Source organism: Aethalodelphis obliquidens, unplaced genomic scaffold, assembly GCF_003676395.1.
Source record: "Aethalodelphis obliquidens isolate GAN/ISIS:26980383/991018 unplaced genomic scaffold, ASM367639v1 scaffold13, whole genome shotgun sequence".
Classification (NCBI taxonomy): Eukaryota; Metazoa; Chordata; class Mammalia; order Artiodactyla; family Delphinidae; genus Aethalodelphis; species Aethalodelphis obliquidens.
Window position 1 is genome coordinate 972,300 of NW_020837957.1, and position 10,296 is coordinate 982,595.

At 34.6% G+C, this 10,296-nt stretch overlaps 1 pseudogene; it reads right to left on the reverse strand.

The window, feature by feature from the left end:
* Nucleotides 1-2,041: 2,041 nt before the first annotated feature.
* LOC113624577 (60S ribosomal protein L10a pseudogene) lies at nt 2,042-2,730 on the reverse strand (annotated as a pseudogene).
* Between the last annotated feature and the right edge of the window lie 7,566 nt (nt 2,731-10,296).

Genomic DNA, 10,296 nt, shown 5'->3' on the forward strand with positions numbered 1-10,296 from the left:
TCTGTGACCAATGGAACCAAATTGGAGATAAATTTAGGTACGTGGCTATAAAAACCAATTTTAAAAAAATGGTTTTAACAAAAATTAACGATTGCTTGTAGACAGAGACAGGAAGATGTCTTTCCCCAAAGGATTCACTCTTCACAAAGTTTGGCAGCTTGATGAAAGGCAGAGGAGTATGATTCCATGGCAGTAGAGGAAATGATACCCTCATCAGCTGGCAACCAATTTTCCTCAGAGGAGGTACTGACACAGCTAAGTCAGGACAAAAGTTATGAATGTCCCTGAATTCCCATGGGAAAAGAGTGCAGTGCAAAGAAAGAAGTCTCATCTATTGATCCTAGACAAGTCTGAAATAGAAAGGGAAGCCCTTTAACAATTTCCAAAGAAAGAATGGGAAAGAAGTAAGAAAATGAGGGAAAGAATAAAAGTAAGAAAAAGAAAGGGTCGAGAAAGAAAAGGACAGGAAAATGCATGAATGAAAGAAAAGAGAGCAAAAGAGGGGAAAACCTGTCCAGGACTAGACACTCATCAAGGGAGCCCTGATTGTCTTGTTCAATAAGGACCCTCTACCACCTACCAAAGTGCCTGGTATAGAACAGGTGCTCAGTAGATGCTGAATAAGTGAAAGAACGAGGATAAAGCAACAAACAAAGAACAGTTTGGAAAAAGGCAGGATATTCATTGGCTTCCAGCTGTGTACTTACTCCAGCCAAAAATCTCACAGCTGAACAATAGATGTGAGCAAATGAGAGAAGGTAAATGGATCAGTACAAATCTATTACCCCTCTGGAAAAAAAGGAATGAAAACACATGTCCTACTGCTACACACTTTGTCACTCTTTCAATTCTTCTTCTGTATTTTAATAATCTGTATCAGGTAAGCACCTCTTAAATATTTTAGGATCTCATGTTTAAAAAAAGAAAAAAATAACATTTTTTATTTGTATACCAGTTCAAAAAAGTTTAATGGTTCCAAAAGAAAAGCGTTTTACTTGGACATAGACACCATACAATCCTCTATGTCTTTCTTAGGGCTCTATCAATATTTCAGTATTAAAATAAAATTGTCAAGAAAAAGCAACTGAGTGAAACAAAGAGCATTTAAATGTTTTCTAGGATTTTTATCCTTCTGCAGAGTAAGGTATCTGTTTACAAATTTGGTTCTTTTGGTTAAATACAGACACAAGATCAAATTACATTGCAGTTTGAATCATCAGTTCATTCCCTTCCATCTAAAACAAGATCTATTTTAGATCTTGTTCTAACACAACTAACCCTTCAGGACCAGTCAGATTGCCATGGTAATTGCTCAGTGACCACAGTTGTTGCAACTTTGACACAGGAGTGACCACGGTTCTAGGTCAGCTTTCACTTCACTGAGAAATGAAGACACATTAACAAAAGTGAGACCACACACACACACACACACACACACACACACACACACACAGAATCAGAAACACAATATCTGTTACAGAGAGGAAATAGAAAGAATGGCATCCATTTCAAGATCTCATAAAAACTCAGATTAAAAACATTATTTTTTTTTTCTTCCATCATTCCTCTCTTTTAAGAACATGGAAAAGGTCACTTCCACACAGCATTTTAATCAGATATGCCTTTCTTTTCAATGAATTATATTCCTAAGTGGAAATAAACCAGATAGCCTGTTAATAACCTATGCAATGTTTTTCAAAGTGCATATTTTGTGGAAAATAAATATTTTAGAACAAGACTGAGAGATTAATTTTTTCTCAATAAAATGAATTTCAAATTATCTAGTTTTATGTCAGCTTAATGTAAATATTTTAATAAAGTATAAACACGTTTATAATATAAGCCACCTTATGATGAATTGAAATGCATCTGTAAAATGAAAAAAATACACATACCAAATGAATCAGGCATCAAATATCAATAAAGACTCTTCCCTGACCACCCACATGCTAAGTAGAGTAGGATAAAAATGAGGTGAGACACTCAAGGATATATAATACAAAATCATATATATTCAAGCAATAAGTTTTGTATGTTCACATTTTAATGGTGGGAGTATGGTTTATTAAGCTGTGCCTTAGTACAGGCGCTGGGGCTTGCCCATGGCACTCTTAATGTACAAAGTCCCGCCATTCTGCCAATTTTTCTTGAGCAATGACACCAGGAAGTTGACAGCTAAGTGGATGTTGTACACAAGCTCATCATCTGTCATCTTCACGTGGCCAACAGCCACTGCCAGACACAGCACTTCTTCATCTGGAACTTGATCGTGTACTTCACTTCATCAACTTTGGCCACCATGTTCTCATTGTGGGTCAGCAAGGAAGGGAACTTGCCAGCCTTATTCAGATCTGGGCCCAGATTCATGGGATCTGCTTGATCAGAAATTCTGAAGCCAAAAAGGCATCATACTTCTTGGCCAGCTTCTTGACCAGTTTCTTATTCTTGTTGAGTTTCTTCAGAGCCTCTATGTCCATGTGGTGGATATCCACAGCCTTGGCCTCATCACAATGCTGCTGGTCCCCCAGAACCCATATGGAGAACTTGGGGAGGGGAGTGGACTTAAGCCTGACAGTGCCCGAGAAGTGTTTGTCCTTCTGAGGGTCATAGCTCTTCAGGCTGATCTGAAGCTCCACCGTCTCCAAAAACATCTGGCGCTTGCGCTGGTTACTGTGCAGGACTTCCCGTGCTGCCTCCATAGAGGGTGTCTCGGGAGACTTTGCAGTTCATAGTGCCTCGTGCCACAATAACCGGAAAAGAGGGAGGGAGCAAACTTTTTTTTTTTTTTTTTTTTTTTGCAGTACGCGGGCCTCTCACTGCTGCGGCCTCTCCCGTTGCGGAGCACAGGCTCCAGACGCGCAGGCTCAGCGGCCATGGCTCATGGGCCCAGCCGCTCCACTGCATGTGGGATCTTCCCGGACTGGGGCATGAACCCGTGTCCCCTGCATCGGCAGGCGGACTCTCAACCACTGCGCCACCAGGGAAGCCCGGGAGCAAACTTTTAAATGAAGCAACATTACATCCTAAGAGGAAGCCAAAATATTAATTTTTAAATTCATTTGAGTAATTTTCCTTATGTGGATTTGCATTCTTATCTAGGGCTTCTCAATCAGTATTAATTAAAAATTGTAATAACTAACATTTATTGAGCACTTACATATCAGGCACTAACCTTAGCACTTTATATATATTATCTCATTTAATTCTAAAAATGCTCTTAAGTAAATAAATTACTTTCCCCACATTAATGGTGAGGAAACTGAGACTTCTGATAATACAATGATCTAAGATATCCAAAATTAACCATCCAGTACAAAGACATAGAAATGCTAGAAAAAATAAAATAAACATTATTTTTAAAGTATGACTGAGAAGGAAAGAAGGGAGGGAGGAAAAACTCCATCCATCCTAGGTGCCCAAAATGAAGAGGTAAGGTAGGGTGGAGCTTTAATTGCCTTGGAGAAAACTTGGTCCCAGTAACCTAAAAAGAAATGAGGATTTGGGTGTGTATGAGGAGCTAAGAATCCTTAGATAAAGCCAAGACCCTCAAATGGCAGCTCTTTCTGGTAAGAGATGAACTAGAAAGGAAATATGTTTACCAGGACAAGGTGAGAAAGGAGCTTGTCTATCTCTTTTCAGCTTTAAGCTGGAGGAAAAACCCTTCCCCCTAAATTCAAAATTTCAGGCCTGTGCCTCTCATAAACTTGGGGATAAAATGAATATAATATGCATGATTTAGGAAGCCTCAAATTGAGAAGTTAACACAATGACTGAGCTATGATTGGTGATCTCTCTGAAGCAACTGTAGAAGCAAAAGCAAAAAAAGCCTCAATAAAGGTAATCTCACAACAAAATATGTGAGAAAACAATCCGCATTGAGCAAGAGTCCACATCCAAGAACTTGAAATAAAACAACATTATGAAAGAGAATATGGAAAAAGGAATAAAGCCATCAAAAAGAAGGTACTATGAAAAAGAATAAATTAAGGAGGAAAATAAAACTATACAACTTTTTTGTTAAATGTTAGTACTTTCAGAAATAAAAAATTAAACTCTTTAAAGTGAAAACTCAAGAAAAGGGTTGAATGAAAGATTAAACCAGTTGAATAAAAGAATTAATGAACTGGAAGACAGATCTGAGGAATGAAGCACAAAAAGCTAAAAACTGGGAAAATGTAAAGAGACATGGAATATAAAATAAAAAACTCCAACATATCTCTGATGAGAGTTCCATAAGAAGGGAGAGGGTAGAATAGGAGAAAGGCAATATTCAAGAGATTATGGCTACTGAAATAGTGCAACCACTTTGGAAAACAGTTTGGCAATTCTTCAGAAAGTTAAACATAGTTACCATGTGTCTGCACAAAAACTTGTACATGGATATCCATAGCAGTATTATTCACTATAGCCAAAAAGTGGAAACAACTCAAATGCCATCAACTGATGAATGAACAAAATGTGTTATATCCATACATGGGAATATTATTTTTCCACAAAAAGGAATGAAGTTCTGATACATGTTATAACATGGATGAACATTTAAAACATTATACAAAATGAAAGAAGCCAGACACAAAATGCCACATACTATATGATTACAATTATAAGGAATGTCTAGAATAGGCACATAGACAAGTCCACAGGGACAAAAAGTAAATTACCAGATGCCAGGGCTGGAGAGAGAAAGGAATGGAGAGTGATTGCTAATGGATATGGGGTTTCACTTCCAGGCAATAAAAATGTTCTGGAATTAGAAAGTGATGATGGTTGCACAACTTTGTGAACATACTAAAAATCACTGAATTGTATATACATTTTAAAAGGGTGAATTTTATGGTATGTGAATTATATCTCAATTCTTTAATAACTTTAAAAATACAGTAGACAAGATTTTTTCAGAATTGATGCACTCAAGACACAATGAGTCTCAAACAGGATAAGTGAAATTAAAGACACAATTAGCAGAGTGTAAGAAACCACAGAACACCAAAGATAAACAGAAATATCTTCAGAATAGCCAGAAAGAAACATAAGTTATTCACAAAGGAAAAATAACTAAGCTGAAAACAGACTTCTCAGCAGCATAAAGAGAAGCCAGAAGAAATTGAATAATATATTCAAAAGATCAAGGAAAAGTATCTGTGAATGCAGAATTCTATAATCAGCTAAATTATGATTTTTAAATGAGAACATAGTAGAGATATTATCATTAGACAAAGACTTTGACAATATATTTCAAATAAATCCTCATTTAAAGAATTATTTAATACATATTACAAAAAAGAAGAAAAATCAAACCCAAAACTTTAAGAGAAATTCAAAAAAACAATGAGGGACAAAGAAACTGGTAAATATGTGGGTAACAGTGAAGAGGAATTGATGATACAAAACAAAAATAATACTGCTAATTTACAATCAAAGTGGAACAAAAAGTACATCACAATCACATGTGCAATGGAAGAGAATGACTAAAAGTGTTCTATGGTCCCTTTATTATTTGAAAGGGAGTTAGACATATTGATTAATATTGACATTATTAAGCCAAATATGCATGTTTAAAGTATACATGTGTGTCAAAATGAGGAAAAATCAATCAACCAAAACCAACCCAGAACTAATATAGATGTTAGAATTATTAGATAAGAACATTAAAAGAGTTATTATAACTGCATTTCATATATTCAAAAGGCTAGAGAAAATGTTAAACATGTTAAGTAGAGACATTAAAGGTACTAAAAAAAACAAATCAAACTTCTAGAGATTAAAAACTGCAATATCTGAAATGAAAATTGTATTGGATGAGATTAACATCAGATTAGGCATTGCTGAAGAAATCACCAGTGAACTTGAAGACACAGCAATAGAAATTATCCAACAGTAAACACAGAAAAAATACTTGAAAGAAAGAGAGAGAGTGAGAGAGAGGGAAGGAAGGAAAGAAGGAAGGAAATAATATCAATAAGTTGTGTAACAACTTCAAGTGACCTAGTATATTTGTAACTGGAATCTCTAAAAAAGGGAGCGATAGAAAAAATATTTGAAGAAATACTGGCTAAAAAATTTCCAGATTTGATGAAAACTATAAACCCACAAATCCAAGAACTTCAACAAACCCTAAGCATATAAATATAAAGTACACCGAGGCAGATTATAATAAATTACTCAAAATCAGTGATAAAGAGAAAATCTTAAAAGCAGCTAGAGAAAAAAGTCACATTACTCAGAGGATGAGGATAAAATAACTGCAGATTTACTCATCAGAGCAAATGTAATCAAGAAGCCAGCAGAAAAACATCTATAAAGTATTGAAAGAAAAAACTATCGAACTACTATCCTATAAACAGGGAAAATATCTTTCAGAAATGAAGGTGAACATTCATAATAGCCAAAAGGTGGAAACAATCCAAATGTCCACCAATGGATGAATAAATAAACAAGGTATAGTGTATCCATACAATGGAATATTACTCTGCCATAAAAAGAAATAACGTACTGATACATACTGCATTATAGATGAACCCTGAAAATATTATGCTAAGTGAAAAAAGCCAGTTACAAAAGACTACATGCTACATGATCCCATTCATATTAAAGTCTAGAATAAGGAAATCTATAGAGACAGAAAAGTGTTGTGGTTACTTAGGGCTTGGGGAGGGGGGAAACAGAGGGCTGGAGAGTGACAGCTAAGGAATATCAGTTTTGGTGAGTCCCTGGTGGTCTAGTGGTTAGGCTTCTGGGCTTTCACTGCCATGGCCCAGGTTCAGTCCCTGGTCAGGGAACTGAGATTCCACAAGCTGTGCAGTGCAGCCAAAAAAGGAAAAAAAAAAAAAGAATATCAGGGCTCTTCAGGTGATGAAAATATTCTAAAATTGACTGTGGTAATAGTTGCACATAATTGTGAAGATACTAAAAACTGTTGAAACGTACACTTTTTTTTTTTTAAGATTTAATTTTATTTATTTTTGGCTGCATTGGGTCTTCATTGCTGTGCACAGGTTTTTCTCTAGTTGCAGTGAGCAGGGGCTATTCTTCATTGTGGTGCATGGGCTTCTCATTGCAGTGGCTTCTCTTGTTGCAGAGCACAGGCTCTAGGTGCATGGGCTTCAGTAGTTGCAGCACGTGGGCTCAGTAGTTGTGGCTTGTGGGCTCTAGAGCACAGGCTCAGTAGTTGTGGCACACAGGCTTAGTTGCTCCACAGCGTGTGGGATCTTCCCAGACCAGGGATCGAATCCATGTCCCCTGCATTGGCAGGCAGATTCTTAACCACTGTGCTACCAGGGAAGTCCTGAATTTACACTTTAAATGCATGAATTATGTATGTGAATTATACCTCAAAAAAGCTGCTTTTTAAAAATGAAGGTGAAATAAGGACTATTTCAAACATAGAAAATCTGAAAGAATTCATCACGAGCAGATTTGCACCACAAGAAATGTTAAAGAAATGTCCTTTAGGGAAAAGGAAAATCATACTAGATAGAAATATGGACCTACTCAACAGATAAATAAAGAGCATCAGAAATGATAACTATGTGAGTAAATATACGTTTTTTTTCTTATTTAAATCCCATGAAAATATAAATAAAAATAGTAACAATGTGGTATGGGGTGTATAACATGTAAAAGTGAAATGTATGACATCAGCACAAAGGCTGGGAGGGGAGCAATGGAAATATACTAATATACAAATATAAGGTGCTTATACTAAATATGAGTGTAACTTGAAATAAACTGTTATAAATTAAAGATGAACACTATACCTTCTAAATCAAACACTAAAATAAAGAGGAAATTATAACTAATAAGATAATTCTAAAAATTTAACCATAAAAACACCAATCCAAAAGAAGGCAGCAAAGGGGGAAAAGGAGAACAAAGAAAGATCAAACAAGTAGCAAGCTGGTAGATTTAAACCTAATCATTATAAATAATCACATTAAATGTAAATGGTATAAAAACTCCCAGTTAAAAGGTGTAGGTTACCAAATTGGGTAAAAAAGCAAACCCAACTATATGCTGCCTACAAAAAACCCACTTTGAATATAAAGATATAAATAGGTTAAAAGTACAAGAATAGGAAAAGTTATTCTATCCTAATAGTAGTGAAAAGCTGGAGGGGCTGGGACTTCCCTGGCTGTCCAGTGGCTAAGACTCCACGCTTCCACTGCAGGAGGCATGGGTTCAATCTCTGGTTGGGGAACTATGATCCTGCATGCCATGTGTCATGGCCATTAAAAAAAAAAAAAAAAAAGCTGGAGGGCCTATATTAATATCAAAATAGATTTCAGAACAAAACTATTACCAGGGGTAAAGAAAATTATCTCATAAAGATAAAGGGGTCAATTCATTAAGAAGTTAGAAATCCTAAGTTTATGAACCTAATAACTAAGCATCAGAATATATGAAGAAAAATCTGATTGAACGGCAAGAAGTAAATAAGTCTACAATCTTTATCAGAGATTTCAATATCCTTCTATCAAACTTGACAGAATAACTAGAAAGAAAATCAGCAAATATACAGAAGACTCGAAAAACACTATCAACCTATCTGATCTAATTAACATTTATAGAACGCTCCATCCAACAACAGCAGAATACACATTGTTTTCAAGTGTACATAGAACATTTACTATGATAGAGACCATATTCTCAGCAATAAATGTCTTCATATATTTAAAAATATTCAAGTCATACAAAGTAACCACAATGGAATTAAATTAGAAATCAGTAACAAAAGGACATGTAGAAAATCTGCAACCACTGGGAGACTAAACTTCTAAATAACCCATGGGTCAAAGAAGACATCAAAAAAGGAATTAGAAAGTGTTTTCAACTATATAAAATTGAAAATACAGCATATCAAAATCTGTGGGATGCTGCTAAATCATACTCAAAGGAAAATTTATAGCATTAAAACATCTATATTAAAAAAGAAGAAAGATTTCAAACCAATGACTTCAGCTAGGAAAAAAAAAGAGCAAATTAAACCAAAAATAAGCCAAAAAGGAAGTAATAAGGATCTAAACAAATAAAAAACAATACAGAAAATCAATGAAACTAAAAGATGGTTCTTGGAGAAAATCAGTAAAATTGATAAACCTCTAGCCAGATTGATCAGGAAAATTTAAGATTATAAAGTGAATGAATTAGAAGGGTGCATACCAACCCAGATAAACCTCACAAATGTAATGCATAATGTAGAGGGGAAAAGAGCAATTTGCAAAAGAATACATACAGTATGTTTCTGCTTAAGTTCATAAACATGTAAAATGCATGTGTGTTCGTGGGTGTTGTGTGTGTAATATACACAATAAAAGTATTTTTAAAAGAGCAATGTAAATACAGTTTTAAAAACTCAGGATTGTAATTATCTCTGGCAAAGATTGTAGGAGATAGTTCACTGAATGCTTCAATTGAGTTGTTGACATTCTTTTTTTTTTTAAACCTGTGTGTTGGTTATACAGTTGTTCATTTTATTGTTTTTTATGATGTATATGTACATTACATATATTCTTTTGTATATATAAAATATTTCACAATAAAAATTTCAATAAAATGTATAGGTAACCAGTAAAGGAGAACTGAATATATAACTTCCAAAGCAACAGCAAGGAAAGAAAAAGAATACAGAAAACTTAAGCAAAGCAATAGAGACCAGAAAAAGATTGAGGCAAGGAGAAGGAACAAAGAAAAGCTTAGGTAACTATAAAGCAGGAAATGAGATGATGACAATAAATATCAAAAACTGCAATTAATATAAATCAACTAAATTTGCCAGTAAAAAAACAGAAATTCATATTGAATTAATAAAACAGAACTTTACATGTATATTTATAAGAGAAACACCTAAAACATAAGAAAATATCACAGAAAGGTTTAAAGTAAAGGAGTGGAAAAGTTATTCCACTCCAATTCTTACCAAAAGAAAGTTGATATAGATTATTAATATCAGTTAAGATAGACTTTAAAGCAAATATGCATAGGCACAAAAGAGAATCTCTACGTAACAACAAAAAGATAAATTCACCAGGTAGCTCTAACAATTCTGAATTTATACGCACCTAAAAACATGGCCTTAAAATACAGAAAGTAAAAATGCAGAGAAGTACTGCCAACCCTACCATTATGATATTAAATTCTAACTCACTTCTCCCAGCAATGATACAGATGTGTGTAGCTATAGACATTCTGAACAACACAATTTATATGCTTGAGCTAATGACAGAACTCTGAATTCAATTGTTATAGAAAACACTTTCTTTTCAAGCACATATGGAACATTTAAAAATAAATAAATAC